We start from the raw sequence: 13,143 nt of genomic DNA, 5'->3' as shown, positions 1-13,143 counted from the left end.
GTCATACACTCAGTAACTTGTCTTGCACTGCCCTCTTCCTGCCATCCAGGTCCAGCCAGAGCAAGAAAGGACTATGGAGGCTGGTGCTTAGGGATTCCATCATTGAGAAAATTAAACATAGACTATAGTAGATAATCCTATTTATGTCAGTTTTCTTAACTGTAATAATGAATTCAGAAGTTTCTCGAGAAAACTAGAAATGACCTGGAATAATGCAAAATATAGTTAAGAAAGTTCATGATATCATTGGACTAACCCCTTGCAGCATAGAACTAGTTCATATTAATCTTTACTTCCCAGTATTTAGCTCAATTACTAGAATGCAGAGCTCATAAACTACTCTATAAATAAACCTTGAGTAACAATTAACTAGTTAAATCAGTAGACCGATTTAACAATTTACATTTAATGTTGATGTTTTTGTTATTGAGTTTATTACTATTTTCCCAGAAACTCTACTAATGTTCTCAAAAAGCAACTCCTTTTCTGAGTGTTGGTGGTGCATGTCTGTAATTCCACCTACTGGGGAGGCTGAGGCAGGAGGATCTAAGTTCAATGCCAGCTTGGGCAGTTTAATGAAATCCTGCCTCAAAATAAAATAAAAAGGGTTGGGAATCCAGTTCAGTCGTAGAACACCCTGGGTTTAATCCCCAGTACCACAGAGTGGTGGGGTAATGGCAATACCCACAAGGGTCTAAGGAGTGTTATTATGTGTACTCTGGAAAATTTCAAAGAACTCAAAGAAATATTTATTGAATAAAAAAAGAAGGCTCTGAATATTACCTTGGTACATTTGTAATAGGACTATGCAGGAGGATGGGGGAAAGAATGTGTTATTTTGGTGTGGGAAACACGGGAAGAATGGTAAATCCTCATTTTCCATAGTAGTAGAAAGTCAATATTTAATTTCTAAAGTGGAAAAAATAAAATTGACAAATAAGGTTAGGGACGTAGCTCAGTGGTAGAGTGCTTGTCCAGAGTGCATGAAACCCTGGGTTCAATTACCAGCCCCCGCCCCCCATGTACACAAAGCACGTTTCTTTTTTCTAATATTTATTTTTTAGTTGTAGTTGACACAATATCTTCATTTTATTTTATTTTATGTGGTGCTAAGGATTGAACCCAGGGCCTTGCATGTGCTAGGCGAGCATTCTACCACTGAGCCACAATCCCAGGCCCAAAGCACGTTTCTTAAAATTGCAGAATAACCATAATATATTTAGACCCATGGAGGTAAATAACAGAAGAGTTAAGAAAAGAGGAAAAAGGATTTTGTTTTATTTTTTAAAGGCCTCTGAGAGTCCTTATCTCTTTTCTCTTTCAGTTTAGTAGCAAATGTCACACATTTCATCCTATTATTTATTAATTTATTTTGGTGGTACTGGGGATTGAAACAAGGGTCTTGCACATACTAGGCAATGGCTCTGCCACTGAGCTTCATCCCTAACTTTCTCTCTTGATTTTAAGTGACCCTAATTAATACACTTCCAAGGCTAGATCTCATACCCTCTACTTCTAAGTCTCAGAGCCATTAGTGGGGGGAGTGTGGGTAAGACTAGGAAAGGGGAGAATTTTTACTAGTCCACGTTAGAAAGAATAGTCCTGGACAAGGATACCACCTGTGGGACAGGAGAATGAGGGTGACTTTAAACGTTATCTAGATGTCAGAACTGACAGAACCTTCAGTTCTCTCTAGTGAGGGAGTTGAGGGACCCAAATATAAAGCAGGGTTCCCAGAAGAGTTGCTGGATGGATGAAGGACAAAGAGCAGGTTTATGGATGAAGACATAGTCAGTTTAGTTTTGAAGATGTTGAACTTGCAGTGTCAAGTGACAATGGAACAGAGCTGTCCTACAGGTACTTGCAAGTGTGTGGAAGGCAAAAGAGGGAAGACCAGAAAAGGAGCCACATCCTACCATGAATAATAGACCCCATACCAGGAGAAGAAAAGGTTACTGTTTCACATGGGGCCAAGAAGGACCTGGTTTGGTACCCAGCTGATGCATAGGGGCATCTCTTTCTTCCCTGCCCCATTTTGATAGTAAGTGAACAATGTAACTAACCTACTATGAGAAGGCCTTGATGATCAGGGGCTGCAATTCCTCAGAGGTGAATATCAGCACCCCCTCCGCACCCCCTACACCAATTAAAGCACTTCTACTAGCAGAGGAACTAGATAAGGTGAGGGGAATCCAAAATTGGTGGTAGTAGAGGTGAGAAATGGTGAGTCTCAGGGGTATATTTGAGAACAGCTGCAGAGGCAAGGTCTGTAATTTAGTCACCCGGCATTCTTTCAAGGTCCTCCAAAGTGCCAAAAAGAAACCCACATCCCAGAGATGTGGGAGTGGACTATGGTAGATGCTATAATGTTTTGCTCGGATCCCTACTTCAGGGTTATATTAGTTAGCTTTTTTTGTTGCTGTAACCAAAAGACGGAACAAGAACAATTAGAGGAGGAAAAGTTTATTTGGGGGCTCACAGTTCAGAGGTCTCAGTTCATATGTGGCTGACTCCATTCCTCGGGGTTTGAGATGAGGCAAAACATCATGGCAGAACATGGAAGCAGAGAGAGCTAAACTCAACTCACAAAATATAAACCCCAAACGCATGCCCCCAGAGACCTACCTCCTCCAGTCACATCCTACCTGCCTACAGTTACTGCCAAGTTAATCTCTCTTTTTTTTTTTTAGAGAGAGTGAGAGAGGAGAGAGGGAGAGAGAGAGAGAGAGAGAGAGAGAGAGAGAGAGAGAGAGAGAGAGAGAGAGAGAGAGAGAATTTTTAATATTTATTTTTTAGCTCTCAGCGGACACAACATCTTTGTTGGTATGTGGTGCTGAGGATCGAACCCGGGCCGCATGCATGCCAGGCGAGCGCGCTACCGCTTGAGCCACATCCCCAGCCCCCCAAGTTAATCTTTATTAGGGGATTAATGTACTAATTAGGCTCAGGTCTCATAACCCAATCATCTCACCTCTAAACTTTCTTCATTGTCTCACACACAAGCTTTTTGGAGGACACCTCATATTGAAACCATAACAAGGGCCAAGACACTTATTTTTCAGTTGCCAGAAATACTGGCTACTGACAATTTACCTCTGAGATCTTCTAGAATTGTTCTCAAAGAGAGGTGCCTTGCTGAAGTTTATGTCCCCCAACTGCATCTAACGACTGGTCAAATGTGGGGTGCAAGAGCTTGGCCTACGCATCCCGATTCAGGACTGCTCTGAAGGGCCCTCTCCACTCTGAAGCTCCCATGAAGATTCTATTTCAACTGCACAGCAGGTCAGCTCCTCCTGCAGCCCAGTCCTGCCACCATCACTGCTCCAGAGTTGTCCCCGGAAACCTCCAGCACACAAATCTCTGCCTCAGACTTAATGAGGAGCCTACCCTAGGGCTTTCAGGCAATGCAAATGAATTCAGTCCTTCCCTTCACAGTCTGTAGATGAAATCTGTAGGTGATAAGATCAGAATATAAAGGTGTAAGTATATTATCTAGAGCTACACAGACAACCATTGGAACTAAAAATGATGATGGATACATACTGTCCCTGTGAAATGTGTTTGGACATTGTTTAGGTGGGAGACTTTCTTTTCCTCCTCAGATTTTCTGAACTACCTGATTAACTAGGTGTAGCTTTTTTAGTGCTTTGACTAAATCTAATTTTTACATTGAAAAAGACTCTTGGAAACAATTAACTATGGAAAGGTAGTAGAGTTAGAAAAGCAGTAATGTTTTTTCATTTCTTAATTAATTTTTTAAAAAATTTAATAGATTTTTCCACAAGAATTTGAATTATGGTAACTATTGGCAGGTGATCAGTAGGTAATTGGGGTTGTGCTCTTGGGGACTGTATATTGTCTCTTGCTTCTCCTCTCTCTGCTTTTTGGCTGGCATGAGCAGAGACACTTTCCTCCACCACACTCTTCCGCCATGTTGTTCTGCCTCACCCCAGGCCCAAAGCAATGGAGGTGGCCAACCAAGGACAGAAATCTGAAGCCATGAGCCAAAATAAACCTTTCTTCCTCTAAGTTGTTGTTGTCAGGTAGTCTGGTCACAGTGATGGAAAGCTGACTAACACAGGAGTCAACAATAAAAGTAATAATGTGGAGTAATAATAGTAATATAGTACTAGTAATATTACTCTCTGCTTCCATGCTGGACATGGTGGCACATGCCTGTAATAAAAGTAATAAAGTAATAATCAGAGGATGTGATTTCAAATTCAGATGCTGTCTCTGGGTCTGGGTGTAGGTCATTTACTTTTTCAGAGTTTTAGTTTTCTGTCAAGTGGGAATAATAATGATTTTAAATAAAAATGACTTGGATTATGTAGGGTATAAATTAAAAAAAAAAAGAAAGTGAAAATGCTTGATAAAGGTATAAAGAGCTTTATTAAGCTGGGTGCCATGGCTGTGACTAATGCCTGTAATTTCAGTTACTTGAAAAATTTGAGGATAGCCGGGGCAACTAAGCAGGACCCTGTCTGAAAATAAAAAGTTAAAAGAACTGGGATATAACTAACATATTATATTATACTTACTATGTCAGTGGCTGGTTGTCTCTTTCCCCTAACTGGAATGTGAACCCCAGGAGAATAGTGGTTTTGATCTGTCTGTTCTTGTTCCAAGAGTCTTAACAGTGCCTCACACATTGCAGGGAGTCAAGAAATATTTACTGAAGGAAATAAAATAATCTTGCTGGTACCACTGTTCCCAAATCCCATTCCACTCCTCAGAGGCCCCTGCTTTGAAAAACAAAAACAATAAAACACAAGTGTTTTATTTTGGAAAAATTTAAACTCTGTATAAAAGCAGAGAGAATGGCATTGTGTACCCCATGAAACCCACCATCCAGCTTCCACAGTTAACATGTTACCACAATTAACATGTTTTCTCTGCTTCCCTCTATTTCAGGGGGAGGATGAGTTAGTGCTATACTATTTTACAACAAGTCCCAGCATATTATTTTATCTAGAAATATTTTATGACATGTCTAACTACAAAAGATATTATAAAATCTAACCACTGTGTCATTATTAGATCCCAGAAAATTAACAGTTTAACATCATCTTATATCCAGTTCATAATAAAATTTTTCTGATTGTCAAAAATTTGTTCAAATAAAGGATCCCGAGTGATGTATCCATGTTGAATTTGATTGTTTTGTCTCCTAAATGTCATTTGTTCTCTCATTTTCTCCCATGCCATTGATTTGTTAGAGAAATGAGGTCAATTGTCCTACGAAATGTCCTATACTATGGATTTGACGGATTACTTTCTCATTGTGTTCTTTAATTTGTTCTCCAGAGGCAATTTCTTTTAACAGTGTCTACTTTTAGTTCTTTTTGTGATTACCTTGACATCTCCAAATGTGTTTCATTTTGATTTAGATGTCAGATAGATGCAAATTTAGCTTGCATGTCCCGCCTCCCTCCTCCCAGTGAGATTTTGCCATAATTTTGCTCCTCCACTGGTCAGAGTATCTCTTTTTTCTTTTCTTTCCCTTTCATTCCTTCCTTCTTTCTTTTCTTTTTGGCAGTGCTAAGGATGGAACCCATGGCGTTATACATGCTAGGCAAGAGCTGTACTGCTGAGGTATAGCTACAGCACAAGAGCATCTCTTGTTGAGGATATTTATTCTTGGGTGGTCTCCTCCATTGCCACCTCCTCTTCTTCCTTCTTATTTATTTATTTTTGGTACTAGGGATTGAACCCAGGGATGCTTAACCACTGAGCCACATTCCCAGCCCTTTTAATATTTTATTTAGAGGCAGAGTCTTGCTAGATTGCTTAGGACCTTGCTAAGTTGTTGAGGCTGACTTTAAACTTGCGATCCTCCTACTTTACCCTTCCAAGCTTCTGGAATAGGTATATGACACTGTGCCTGGCTACCTTCTTATTTTTAAAAATTGACAAAAATTATTTATGTTTATGGTGTACGAAATGATGTTTTGAAAAATGTATGCATTGTAGAAAGTCTAAAACAAGTTAATGAACATATATATTACTACACAATTATCTTTCTTTCTTTTTTCTTTTCTCTCTCTTCCCTCCCTCCCTCCCTTATTCCCTTCCTTTTTTTCTTCCTGTAGAGTACATACTTAGAATCTACTCTCTTAGTAATTTCCCCAGTATATGGTACATTTTTATTAACTATAATCACCATATTGTACAATTTTTTTGGTGTGTGGAGGGGTACTGGGAGTTGAACCCAGGGCTTCTTGCATGCTCAAATACTCTGCCACTGAGCTGCATCTCTCATTTTAAAATGTTTATTTTGAAACAGGGTCTTACTAAATTGCCAGGCTGGTCTTGAATTTACAAACCTCCTTCCTCAGCCTCCCAAGAAACTGATATTACAGGCATGTGCCACCATGCTCAGCATGTACAATATATTTCTTGAATTTATTCCTGTGTCTAACTGAAATTTTGTATTCTTTAATCAACATTCTTCCAATACCCACCTCCAGCCCCTGGTAATCACTATTGTAGCCTCTGCTTTTACAGGTTCAATTTTTTTTAGATTCTACTTATGGGAGAACATGCACTCTTGTCTCAACAAGAGATGCTCTTGTGCTATGTCTGGCTTATTTCACTTAACATAATGTTTTCCAGGTTTACCCGTGTTGTCAAAATGATAAAATTTCATCCTTTTTAAAGGCCGAATAACATTTAATTGAGTATATGTACCATCTTTTTTTTAACTCATTTCTCCATAGATGGACACTTAAGTTAATTCCATATTCTAGCTATAATGAATAAAGCAGCAGTAAAAATGAGAATATAGATAGTTCTTTGACCTACTGATTTCATTTCCTTAGGACATTTGCCTGGTAGTGGGATTGCTAGATCATATAGTAGTTTGCAATGACAATTATTTTATTTTATGTTTTTTTGGGGGTAGGGGGTACTGGAGATTAAACCCAGAGGCACACTTACCACTGAGCCACATTCCCAGTCCTTTTTATTTTTTACTTTGAGATAGGGTCTTGCTAAGTTGCTTAGGCCCTCCCTAAGTTGCTGATCTCCAACTTGTGATCTTCCTGTCTCAGCCTCTCAAGTCACACCTGGTGGCAATTATTTTATTTACATCTTTGCATTCTTGCTCATTTATTTTTCTTTTAGAAGAGACTTATAACTTAAGAATTGTAGGTAAAACATGTGAAGTCTCTCTTTCAACTTTATTTCTTAGAACAGTTTTAGCTTAATAGAAAAATTGAGTAGAAAGTACAGAGTTCTTGTATACACCCTTCTTCCAGCTAATAGTTTCCCCTATTATTAACATCTTGCATTAGCATGATATGTTTGTGGTTACAACAGATGATTGATACACTACTAACTAGTGTTTATGTTAAGGGTTATTCTTAATTTTTTTTTATTGTTGGTCGTTCAAAACATTACATAGTTCTTAATATATCATATTTCACAGTTTGATTCAAGTGGGTTATGAACTCCCATTTTTACCCCGTATACAGATTGCTGTATCACATCAGTTACACTTCCATTAATTTACATATTGCCATTCTAGTGACTGATGTATTCTGCTGTCTATCCTATTCTCTACTATCCCCCTTCCCCTCCCCTCCCCTCCCCTCCCCTTTTCTCTCTCTACCCCCTCTACTGTAAATCATTTCTTCCACTTGTATTATTTTTCTCTTAAGGGGTTATTCTTTGTATTATACAATTCTTTGAGTTTTGACTAATGTTAAGTGTCATGTATTCACCATAAGTATCATGCAGAATACTTCCAATGTCCTAAAAATTCCCTGTGCTCCATCTATTCAACTCCCATAACATGTGTAATTTTTAAGGCTTTTGAGGCCTATAGCCAAATTAATTTACAAAATGTTCCAAATACCAGCAGGGTGTGGGAGTCTATATTTTAGCATATCATCAACACAGGGATTATCATTTTTATTTTTAATTTGAGGGAAATTGACATCTCATATGTATTAGAATAATATCAATAGGATATCAAATGTCCAGACTTTACACAACAAGTAAATGACATTGATTACAATGACTGAGACTTTTTAGCAACTGGCATAAGCCAAAAAAAAAAAAAAAAAAAAAAAGCCAGGGGGCGGGTGGTGGGATTTATTGCCTCATGCATCTGGATGCTGACCTCAGGGTGATTTGATTCAAGAACTCAACTGACATCAGAGAATGTGCTGTATGTCCCTTATTTTTTTCTATTGCAGACAGGCTGTTTTATTTTTACCCCCTAAGGAGGGAGATACGGTTGTAGATAACTCTAGGCCTGTATCATTTCAGCCAAGGAGGTCTAGAAAAAAGAGAAATCTTTGCTGTTGATTTAATCCTACATTCATCAGAGCTCATTTTAATACCACTCTAGAAACACAAATTAAGTTTGTTTAAGAAAAAAAAAAGTGAGTATATTGGCTCTTGCAATCACACAACTAACAAGTTTATGGGGGGCAGTCCTTCTTTCAGGAATAGCTAGGTCTAGGGGCACAAACAGTGCCATAAGTACTTGCTTTTATCTTTTGTGCTGCCCTCCTCTTGATTGGCTTCGCTCTCAGGCAAGCTTTCTCTGCCTGTTGGCAGATGGTTCCTGGCAGCTCCAGGCTTAAATGACTCAGCAGCAGTCAGTCTCATGAGTCTCAAAGGGAGTGTCTCAATTCTGACAGCTTCAGCAAAAGTTCTGAGGAAAACTTTGGTTGGCCTGTCTTCCTGTTTATCCCTGAAATACCCCTTGCACCAGAGGGATGAAATAATCTGATTAGTTTAGACTGGATTGTGTGTTACCCAGGCACAGAGGTGGGAATTAGCCCTACCAAAATCACAAGGACTAACAGGGAGAAAGACAGTAAAAAACGAAAAAGGAGAGTGGATATTGTGGCAACAGAAAGAATAGATAACTATTACAAATATCTATTCTTGTAATGCCAGTATCAGCCCTCCCACAACCACATGTTTGGAGTGTGGGAGAAAGATCTTTCCTAGCAAATTAAGAGAAGGAATAATGCATAGATAAAAAAACAAAACAAAAACAAAAAACAACAAATGTCTACTAAATCATTGTTTTAATTTGCATTCACTTATAAAAATTAATTCATATATTTCTTGTCCAATGTATTTGTTCTTTGATAAGTTACCTATCTATTTGGCATTAGGGCAGTTTTTTTTGTTTTGTTTTAGTTTTTGTTTTTGAGAGAGAGAGAGAGAGAGAGAGAGAGAGAGAGAATTTTAATATTTATTTTTTAGCTTTCGGCGGACACAACATCTTTGTTTGTATGTGGTGCTGAGGATCGAACCAGGGCCGCACCCACTCCAGGCGAGTGCGCTACCGCTTGAGCCACATCCCCAGCCCAGGGCAGTTCTTTTATTTAAATTATTCACAAAGTTCCTATGATCTTTATCATTTTCAATGATACATACAGGGAATATTTTTTCCAGTGTGTAAAGTCTTTTTTTGTCTTTTGTTTTTGGTACTAGGGATTTAACCCAGGGGAGCTTTACAGTTGAGCTACATCCCCAGGCTTTTTAATTTTTTAAATTTTGAGACAGGGTTGCTGAGATTGGCCTCAAACTTGCAAACTCAAACTCAAACTCAGCCTGTGAGTTTCTGGGCATACAGGTGAGCACCATCAAGCCCAGTCATCAATTGTTTCTTAACTTTTTAATGTATCTTTTTACACAATAATACCGTTTAAAATTGCACACAGATCCATGCAATCTTTATGCTTTTATCATCCCATTATAACAAGAAATAGTTTTATGTCTTGTTTACTCTGATTTAAATTCTGAGATCCAAATTCCTCATCTGTAAAATGGGCCATAACTTTTTCCCTATTTTTATTACATGTTTATGACTATCAAACAAGATCAATTTATTTCTAAGTATAGGAGTCAAGTTAGTGGGTAGGAAATATTAGAGTACTGCTCTGAGCACATGCTGTCAGAAAATATTTAATGGTGTTTCATAGAGAATACCATGAATGATCCACTTGCAGCTTGAAGTTACTCTTAATGCCAAATAGAGCAGAATAAACCCCTTCTCTCTTGCCCTAGCCAAGCAGGCTATGCAGCTGGCAAAGGAGATTCCTGAGGCTAACAGAACACAGAGGCCAGTCAGAGTCTGCCAGAGAGGACAAACCAAAGCCTGCCCCAGGTTGAACAAGAAAGCAGAAAGTCAGTATTTTTTTTTTTGAGTGTAATATTGGTGCTAAAAACTTAACACTATAACTTTGAAAAAAAATGAAAATAAACAAATGAACTTGGAGCAGTTCCAGAGTTACAGATTAAGAACTTCCTGTGTGTGGAATTAGAATTCTGACACAAGATGTATCCTCACACAATCTGGGTATGATACATGGATGAAGATCATTATCCTTGGAGAACAGAATCAAGATAGAATGAGAAAAGAAACAATTTCTTTGTTTAAATGGCCAAGGGATTCATAAATTCCTTCATGAAGAAAAACTGGAAATTGGCATAAGACCTCTCCACCCCCACTATGTACCATTGGTATTTTGTCACATATCTTTCGTGTGTGTGTGTGTGTGTGTGTGTGTGTGTGTGTGTGGTCCTGGGGATTGTGCATACTAGACAAGCACTCTACCACTGAACTACACCCTCAGCCCTGCATACATCTATTTTTAAACACACACACACCCCACAAAAGAATGAGCTTGGCCATGTCCACAAGTCTTTTTGTCACCTTCACAAAGAACTTTTATAGGTTTTGTACAATTCAACTATCACCTTGCATCATTTTTTTGACAAATTATCTAGTTTATTTATGGAAAAAAATTGGGATGGGTATTCAGATATTTTTTGAATACTGTTTTGTTGAAAACTATTCAGAGTTTTTTTTTAACTACTTAGTTATTTTGCAGGTATGGAAGTGATTTAACTTAGCCATGAAAGTGGAGAGAGGGACATTTTATAAATGGGATATAGTAGTGTGGGAGCTGGAATCTCCATTTTATACATTTTATCCTTTTTTCTTCTTTCCCAATAGTTTGGCATAGTTAAATTTATAATAATGCTTCTCCCACTCCTGGTTATATTTAATTGGCAAACTTGACACATTTCTCCTTGCCCAAACCTGTATAACTTTGTATCTAAGTGTTGATTTCCCTCAAAAAACAGACTTTGCAGGCAACCCTATGGGGTTCCCTCTGGCCCTGTGGGAGCTCTGTCTCTTTTTTCCTCATTTGACTAAATCCTGTTCTTCTGGGGATTGAACTCAGGGGCACTCAACACTGATCCACATCCCCAGACCTATTTTGTATTTTATTTAGAGACAGGGTCTCACTGAGTTGCTTAGTGCCTCACCCAGGCTGAGGCTGGCTTTGGACTTGAGATCCTCCCATCTCAGCCTCCCGTGCTGCTGGGATTACAGGCGTGCACCACCACACCCAGTTTATGCTCCACCACACCCAGTTTATGCTCACCCTTTGGAAAAAAAAAAAAGCAGACTTTGCATAAAAATAGTTCATTTAAGAGATACAGCTTACACTGCTAGGGAAATAGGGAAGTAATAAAGAGAAAAAAATTCATCCCCTAGAGAATGTACTTCTAAGCCAGCTACCACACGCAGTTTCCATGGGACAACTCTGGGAAACAGTGCCAAACATACATCTCAAAATTGTCTTACCTTTGGGGCTAGGATGGGGCTAGGATGTAGCTTGGTGGCAGAGCACTTGCATACATGTACAGGCCCTAGGTTCAAACCCTAGCATCACAAAATAATAATAATAATAATAATAATAATAATTGTCCTATCTTGGTCTTTATATATCATCTTTTGGGAATCATTATTTGAAACACTGTTGGTCTTTGTGAGCTGAGGGAGTCTGGTTTTTCACAGTTCTGGGATAAAGAGCTTTAAAGCATAGAACTTGAGGTTCAGATTTTGAGAAGTAGTCTAAGCTTGGAAGAAATAGAAGAGCATTACTAGAAAAAAAACCCCACAACTGAACAGATTGATTTTGATACCAATGCATAATTTTCAGTCCCAAATGAATAGTTGGTAATCTCACAATGCTTTTCTCATAAACTCGTACCTACCCTTTAAAAACTCCATGTCTGATGACTACAATGTCTATATTACACGTATGTCTATTTCTATTGTCTGTTTTTCTCTTGATTTTTTTTTGTGTTTTGATCCCATGCACACACAAAAAAATGATCACATCTAGCATGACTCATCTTACTTTTAATTCCAGAATAAAACATTTAAAGGATATATATCCTCTATAAGGATTTAATTTTCTTGTCAACACAGTAGCATCATTCATCTTAATGCTATTAGGAACTGAGATCATTCTAGGCTTTTTTAGGCTTTGTGAGAGTTGATTTATCTCTAGTTTGCCCTCATTTCTAGATTGTTTTCAGGAATATCAATAGGAAGTGTAGGAGCATATCAATGTCTCTCTTCCTTGGTAGGTCATGAACTATAATTTTTTCCTACCCAATACCATGAAACTACCCAAAGTTTATCTTTTTAGTTTCTTAGAAGATGATACAGCTTGGTTTCTTGCTTTTTTACCATTGCACTGTTTAAGATTTTTAAAAATAAAAGCCTAACTTTATTAAACATACAAATTCAAGAAAGACTACTGAATAAAACAGCAGATCAAAAGCAATGGCATATATATAATGGTACACACATACAGACACACACATACTACATTTACTAAATAGATCAATAGATATACCAACTCATTAAAGTTTAAAATAACAAAGCAAATATTTGTCCCTAAGCTGTTTCTATAATTTGTGACTATGAAATGGAAACTTCTCATCATATCTATCCATCAAAACTTATTTCTGATAGGAAATTTGACACACTGTCATTGATATATATAATTTTGGAATGTAAAACATATATAAACCTATATTTTAGGTCCTTTTCTGTGTGGGGAGCCATTCTGACACGTGATTGGGTGACTCCCGTTAAGGGCCTGAGGCACTTTGGCTCTGTTGAAGCTTTCCTGACCCTTTCCTGATGAGAGAGCCCATCCGTGTGGGGGTGTGCCTGACCACTGACCCCAGGGACCCAATCACTGACCCTGACCTTGGAGTGCAGCCCCCCCTCAACCTTCATTGGATGGAATTCTCCCCTGAATCTCTTGTTCCCCAAATAAAAGGCTACTCCCTGGCGTGTTCGCT

General features: G+C 38.3%; 1 long non-coding RNA gene across 3 annotated transcripts in view; it reads right to left on the bottom strand.

Annotated features, from left to right (window-relative positions):
• Positions 1–2,768: 2,768 nt before the first annotated feature.
• Positions 2,769–13,143, bottom strand: part of LOC308633005 — a 31,025-nt gene continuing 20,650 nt past the window's right edge. The window contains exons 3-5 of one of the 3 annotated variants that reach the window (XR_014018677.1): positions 8,126–8,284; positions 4,542–4,742; positions 2,769–4,176 (exon numbers count right to left, since the gene is read on the bottom strand). This is a non-coding gene — a long non-coding RNA (uncharacterized lncRNA). Of the gene's footprint in view, positions 4,743–8,125; positions 8,285–8,498; positions 9,121–13,143 lie in introns of those variants that run through there. The other 2 variants (XR_014018678.1, XR_014018676.1) reach the window with 2 other exon arrangements.

Source organism: Spermophilus citellus (assembly GCF_964194105.1).
Source record: "Spermophilus citellus genome assembly, chromosome: 13".
Taxonomy (NCBI): domain Eukaryota; kingdom Metazoa; phylum Chordata; class Mammalia; order Rodentia; family Sciuridae; genus Spermophilus; species Spermophilus citellus.
The sequence above is the reverse complement of the archived record's forward strand: the minus strand, read 5'-3'. Positions and strand labels throughout refer to the sequence as shown.